The sequence below is a fragment of the Onychostoma macrolepis genome, chromosome 03, assembly GCF_012432095.1.
Source record: "Onychostoma macrolepis isolate SWU-2019 chromosome 03, ASM1243209v1, whole genome shotgun sequence".
Taxonomy (NCBI): domain Eukaryota; kingdom Metazoa; phylum Chordata; class Actinopteri; order Cypriniformes; family Cyprinidae; genus Onychostoma; species Onychostoma macrolepis.
In genome coordinates this window covers 12,737,885-12,745,187 of record NC_081157.1, presented here as the reverse complement: position 1 = coordinate 12,745,187, position 7,303 = coordinate 12,737,885, and positions in this window count along the sequence as shown.

Sequence of the window (7,303 nt, the reverse complement as noted above, 5' to 3'; positions counted from 1 at the left end):
TGTAACCCTTCTCCTGGATGCCATAGAGGGCATTGGGGGGCTCATCCAGCTTATAGGCATACTTGGGAGGCAGCCGGGGTAAATGATGAAGGGTGGAATGCTGTCCCCGGACTGTGCAGTGGACCGTGCTGCCTGGTCGTCTGCTGCTGATTGACCTGTTTCTTCCCAGTCTGGCACAGGATCTTCTCCCTGGACCGAGGCTTGTCTCCAAAGCCAGTCTCATTGCAGTTATAGATGAGATGTGGCTTGTTCTCCAGCTTGTGCTTCACATAAAGGGCCTCGTACAATTTGAAGAACCCTTCAATGGCCTCTGGTGTAGCACCATGGACTCTGGCTCTGTCCTGGGAATCTGCTGTCCGTGAGGTCAATTCTGGATGGCAGGCCTTGAACCTGGACCACCACACATCACTTGGCCCCTTCTCCAGATTTACAGTGGTGGTCTCGGTTCTGCCGCTCTCCTTTATGATCCCAATAGCCTGTACTTTGACAAAGGATCTTGTCACTGGGAAGCCATGGTCCACCATCCCGCGGGAACCGACCAAATTTCTTGCGACGCAGGATTAAATTCCCGAATACAACGCGGTAGCGGTCGGTAAATCAGGTGTAATTTGAATGGGAGCGGGCGGTCTAACAATATCCTGTTCCTGACGTCCTTTCAGAACAGCATATCTGCTCTTTATTCTCATTGACCACTGGTACAGCTTGCACTCAGGACTGTTATGCATGCTCTGCACAGATGAACCAGTGCTCTCTGGGTCACGCGCGCCACAGCATGTGCATAACGGTCCGGGCCGAATTAGGATGACGGTTATGGGCATATTTACTTTGTTTGTGGTCCTGTAGAGTGGTGTGGGGAATGCTTTTTTTTTTTTTTTTTTTTTTTTGTGCTGTTGCCCTCAAACTTGCTCCTGCCTTCACTTCCTCAACTGCCTCTTTAAACTTCTCCTTTGAGTATTGTTTTTTTTCCCTGACATTTTTCTTTCCCTTTTTCTTTACTGACTTTCCTTTGAACAAACGTGTTATATGATATTATGTTAATCGTGTGACCTTAACTTAAAAATGTTTTATATTCACAAAGTTTGATGAAATTGTTCTTATCTTTCTTATTTTAAATTTAAATTAAATTGTATAATCTTATCTGTATGAAAATTGTATGAAATGTTTAATAACTTATGTCTGAATATCCTATCATTGTGTTTAACTTTTAAGTTATTGTTAAGTTAAATAAGTTTTTATGAAAAGTTGGCAATCAAGTAACGTTACAATCAATTGAGTTTTAGTTCATGTTTATTTTGTTAAAGCATGACAATTTAAAATGTTAAAACATTAAATTCATTTAAATGTTAAGTCAATGCTAACTTAATTGACCCTTTGAGTTTATTTCATCTGAATTAGTTCATGGACAGATCAGGTAACAACTTATGCATGAAGAGGATATATAACCGCACGCTCACTTGCAAATAAACTACTTTATTTAAATGAAGTAAAATATTAAATAAAGTAGTTTATCTGCAAGTGAGTGTGCGGTTATATATCCTCTTCACACAACTTTGGGATCTTCTGACCTGCACCTCGTATGGTGTGCGAGTGCTTATTTTATTAGGAAACAACTTAAGCAACAGCTGTTATTACGGTTTAGCTTTTTTGCACGTCCTTTTCAGGGAACTCCATTAATTGCCTGAATTTACAATCACATTAAAGGTACACAGAGTAACTTGATGGCCCTTCAAACTTAAACTTGATTACAAAGCCAAAGGTGCAGTGATCCTAGGTGGCCCTTAACCTTTTGAGCGGTACGGTCCCACATATGGGATTTTCATTTCCGTGCCACTGGGAGTACGGTCCCACATATGGGATTTATGCTGCGTTCAAGTCCTCCTGGGGACGTTCGTACTCATGAGTTGACAAGTCGTAATTACGACATCAGTGCGTTCAAGTCAGTTTAGTCGGCACAAGATGGCGGTGTACCTTCTTTTAATAAATTACAAGAATATACAACAGGGTTTGTTAACTCTGCTTATAGAAAATGAAGAGCAAAGAATTCGCATCAGGTGTGTTTTGCGTTTTTAATATTTAAAAAAAATAATTTATGAAGCCACTTTAATCTGTATCGCATAAAAACGTATTCATTGTTATATTAATCCTGCCACATTCAAAAAGCTTATTATTTTTTTGTAAATAAAAAGCCTGACAATGTCACTGCTTAATAACTGTAAATATTGTGATTTGTGTTTTACTTTGGCAATCTTTCTGTCTATCTCCCTCGGTCAGACATGCAGTTCTACAGTACTTGTCACTGACAACCCACAGAGTTCTGAAAAGTGGTTTAGAATGGTTAGTCCTTCTGAACATGGATCCCTGCAGTTTTCAGAGTCACATGCGTCTCACTAGAGAGCAGTTCAACCACTTTGTTGATCAGCTGAAAAGATCTGGGCTTTAAGATGACCAGCAGCCTGGAGGTCTTGCCCAACCTCCTGTCGTTCAGAAAGCCCTTGTGTTTTTGTGGTACATGGGCAATCAAAATTCCTTCAGAGAAATTTCAGATAAGTTCAATGTTTCCCGTGGATCAGCTCATAATATTGTCCTTGAGGTTTTGGAAGTCACGTGCTCACTTGCTCACATGTACATAACATGGCCCACAGATTGCGACAAAGGAGTCATTTCAGCGGTGTTTTATCGCTAATGTGGCATTAGGGCCATCATTGGGGCCATAGATGGGTGTCACATAAAAATTCAAAGGCCAGCTATCAGAGGAGACAATTACCTGAATAGGAAAGGCTTCTATTCTCTTCTACTACAGGGCATTGTGGATGACCAAGGACGCTTCCTAGACATTTTTACAGGTGTCCCAGGCAAAGTACATGACTCAAGAATGTTACGAGCCTCTACATTTTTTGAAAACTGCCAACAAAAGATGGGCACAAGTTACCTCTTAGGTGACACAGCATATATCTCTGGTGACTATCCCTTCATCATTACGCCCAAACGTGATAATGGTGCACTTACCGATGATGAACTGCAAAGGAATGTGAAAATCAGTCATGGAAGGGTCTGTGTCGACCAGGCCTTCGGGAGGATGAAGTGCATGTGGAGAAGGATGCTTGATCTCCAAAATACGAGGATAGACATTCTGGTGAAAATAATTGTGGCAGCATGCACACTGCACAACATGAGTTTAAATGAGGGACAATCAAATGTATGTGAAGAACATCCCCACAGATGCCCACGTATCCAGGATGAAAACTTGTAATCTTCTATTACAGGCATTCCTGACACATTTCCAGAACACATCATACGTGTATATATATGTAAATATTTTGAGACATATCACTTTATTTTATTATTGGGTACCATTTGTGTTTTTATATTAACATGTCATTGTTTTGAACTGAATTTTCAAGAAATCTGTCAGTTTTGTCGCAGAGAATGAGAATGTGAAAAGGTACTGAACAATCTTCTGTAATGCAAGAAACAATTTTATATATATACTTGAAACTATTGTCCACTTTTCTGTTTATTGCACAATTAACCTTTGTGCGCTCCTTATTTGAGAGTCACACTCATGGTCTTCACGGTCAAAAGAGACCAGACACCTGAATTTTTTTTTTTTTCCTTCAGTAAAATCAATCTAATATATTTTTGTTCAATAATATTTTTTCTTTTGTATTTTGGGAGAATTTTATGGTACAAATTAATATTTATGCAATAATTATGATAAATTTTTCCCATTGAAAATAGTAAAAAAAAAAAAAAATTCAATGAAAATAGACACTAGGCCTTTAAAATCCAATTTTTAAATGCAGATTAACACCTCCTGGTGTGAGCAAAGAAAGAAAAAACATTTAATTTCATGGTGTAACCACTAGTTGCCTGTATAGGACTCTATAGAGAGTCTTGTGAATTCCCTAGTTGTTTTTAGACATAATTGTTTACTTTTATTAGGTTGTGGATATAAATGTATATTTAGGCATTCTCAAAGACTACTTTTTGTCAAGGTTTATATATTTTTTGCATTATTATTATGTAGGTTATTATATAGGTTTTTGCATTATTATTACTACAGTCAACCCTGAACACAGAAAGCATTTTGTTACACAAAACATTAAAAAACTATAAAAATGTAACAAAAATGAAGAGGAATGCTTTATCAGAGCCTAAACCTTCAGGGTCTGATCTGATTTCAACCTCTTATTTCACTCTTCTAACTCATTTAGGCTATATGGCTATAGGCATACCAATTCATTTGAGTGTGTATAATTGTGTATGTGTCTGTGAGTGTGTGTGAGTGGATGTATTTGTTTTACACTCTTGATGTTTTAGAGTATAACCCATTCCTTGTTGTCCACTTTTTAACTGCATTGTAGTTTAATTATTGATTTTATTTTACATAGTTGCTGTGTTACAGGCACACCAGTTCATTGGGGTGTGTGTGTGTGTGTGTGTGTGTGTGTATGAGTGGATGTGTTGATTTTGCACTCTAGATGTTTTAGAGTTTCACCCCTTCATTGCTGTGCAATGTTTTTCTGCATTGTTGGGGATTTGTAGATTGTACACACAAAAATTTTCTGTATCTTTTAATTTTTTCCCGTTTCCCATTCATTTCCTATGGTCGGTCATTTTTGACAGAAGACCATGAGTGTGGCTATTTTTTTTATGACCACTTAACTTTTTCGAATCATGCCCTAAATTTTTTTTTGTGTGTGTTCACATACCAAGTGCCATAAAAGTAAGTTTCGTACCATTCTGGTGAAGCTACGATTTTTAAAAATTCAAAAATTTAAATTCTCCAGTCAGAAATGACCGAAGACCGCATAAGGGTTAGTTAAACAATTTAAACTGAAACATTGAAGGAATTCTTCCTTTTGTATTAAATTCAGTGAAAATGTATAAAGTGTCTTAATGACAACATTGAACAATAATGTTGCAAAACAACACATTAAACCAGTTTCATCTGACACTTTCAAATCATGAATTTAAGGAAATTGAAGTTAACAGTCTTCAACAAATGAGTAAAGCCAGGGTTTTTAAGCTTGTGAACATTAACTATTTTTGAAAAATAGGCTCTTGTAAATTACAAAGTTACCATGAAGAAAGTGAGAAAACAACTTAAGTCTTCTCAGCATTGTGAACTCTATCACATCTTTCATTAACAAGGTAAAGGGATAGTTCATCCAAAAATGAAAATTACGTCATTTACTCGCCCTTATGTTATTCCAAACTTGAATAAGTTTCTTTCTTCTTTTGAAATAAAAAATATATTTTGAAGAATGAGGGTGAGTAAATGATGGTAGGATTTTCATTTATGGGTGAACTATCCCTTTAAATGGCATAAATGTTGAAAATGGTCCATTAAACCTTTATAACAAAGGAACACAGAACTCTAAGCATTTTTAAAATGCAGGAAAACTACTTTTGGCACACTACAGTTCCACATTCTACTGCTTTTCCAGAAATGTTTGTATAAGTGTTGTCTAACGTTTTCTGTGATGCATTCATCTGTGTCATGATTTCATCATGACGTCGCTGAGTAGCTTCCTCAGATTCCCTGAGAAAATTAAGGAGTTCATGGTGACCAACATTCTTTTTCTTCTTGCGGCGACCAGTGGAATGGATGGCTGAACCATCAGAAGATAGAGAGGAGGTTTCAGCTTCAGGAGAAAGTGGCCTGCTACTGGAAGATGAATCTTGTGGAGACACCTCACTTGGCCAGGGAGAAGAGGGCCCTGACGAATTCTTTCTGAGTGCCTCAGGGTTCTTAATGTGGACACCCATTGCATCACCGATTACTGGGAAGTCAACGTCATGATTACTTCCAATTTGTTGACACCTCGTCCAGTTGATTTGTTATTGTCTTTAATTTTCTCAAAGGCATCCTGCAGAGTCGCCCACTTCCTTGCCACTTTTGCCTGATCAAACTGCAAATTAAACTGCTCGGTCAGTTTCTGGGCAATTTCTGTCCACAACTGTTTCTTTTGTCCACGGCCCAACCGTATCCTAGAATCCAGCTCAGACAGTGATTTTGGTAGCTCACCTTTAGTGCTTAGGTGTGCACGCATCAAATCAATGAGGTAAAGAGTTTGTTCTCGAGTGAAAACGTGGTGTGGGGGACAGGTGGACAAAGAAGGTAGTGAAGTAGAAGGTGTTGTTGTAGGAGATGTGGGGAAGCCAGAGGGTTCAGGGTTGGAGTAGGTACAGTAGGATGGCAACATGTCAGTCGTAAAAGCAGGGAAACTTCTAGAATCTGTGTGGAAAGAACAGAAATACAAGAATAATATTATGTTCTTCTTATGCTGCCAAATCTCTAATTTGCACAAAAGAACTAGCTGTAAAAAAAAACGACTTCAATTTTCAAAAGACACACTGGTCACATGTAAAAACATTCATATTTGTTGAAAAAAAATATTATTTTTCAGTTTCTTGTATTGTTGTTTTATATTGGTGTCTTTAATATATCTTAGTGATTTGCAAAGTCTAATTGTATGATTATTTAGTATTTAGATTTATTTGATGTTAGTATTACTGTGACATTTAAAAGTAGAGATTCAAGATTTTTTTTACGGTCACATACGCGGTTATATAGAGAATATATAGCCAGCAGTGAAATGTAAATACATTTACATTTACATTTAGTCATTTTGCAGACGCTTTTATCCAAAGCGACTTACAATTTGGGGAACACATGAAGCGATTCATCTTGAAGAGGCAATCCGACAAAGGAAGTGCTTGTAACACCAAGTCTCAGGCATTGTTTAAATAAGTACAAGCTAGCAAGGGAAGGAATAAGTAAGGAGAAAGATTTTTTTTTTTTTTTTATTTATGTGTAGGTTGAAGTCAAGTAGTGTCGAAAGAGATGAGTTTTCAGCTGTTGCTTGAAGATTGACAGGGAAATAAGGTCATATTTGTTCATTAAAGTCACTTATCAAGAGTCAGCTGCAAGATATTTGCAGATTTGTGAAGGTAATTACAGTACTACTCAAATGTTTGGAAACAATAATAAATTAAAAAATTTTTTTGAGAATAAGTTTCTAATGCTCAGCAAAGCTGCATTTACTTAGACGAAAATACAATAAAAACAGCAATATTGTGAACTGTTATAACAATTCAAAGTAATTGTTTACTATTTAAAAAAAACATTAAAATGTACTTGTCATGCGATCAGGTGTCACATGATCCTTCAGAAATCATTCTAATATGCTGCTCTAAAAACATTTATGATTATTATCAATGTTGAAATCAATTGTGCTGTTTAACATTATTGTGGAAAGAATAATAACAGTAAACCTTTCTACGTTGCTATGACTAT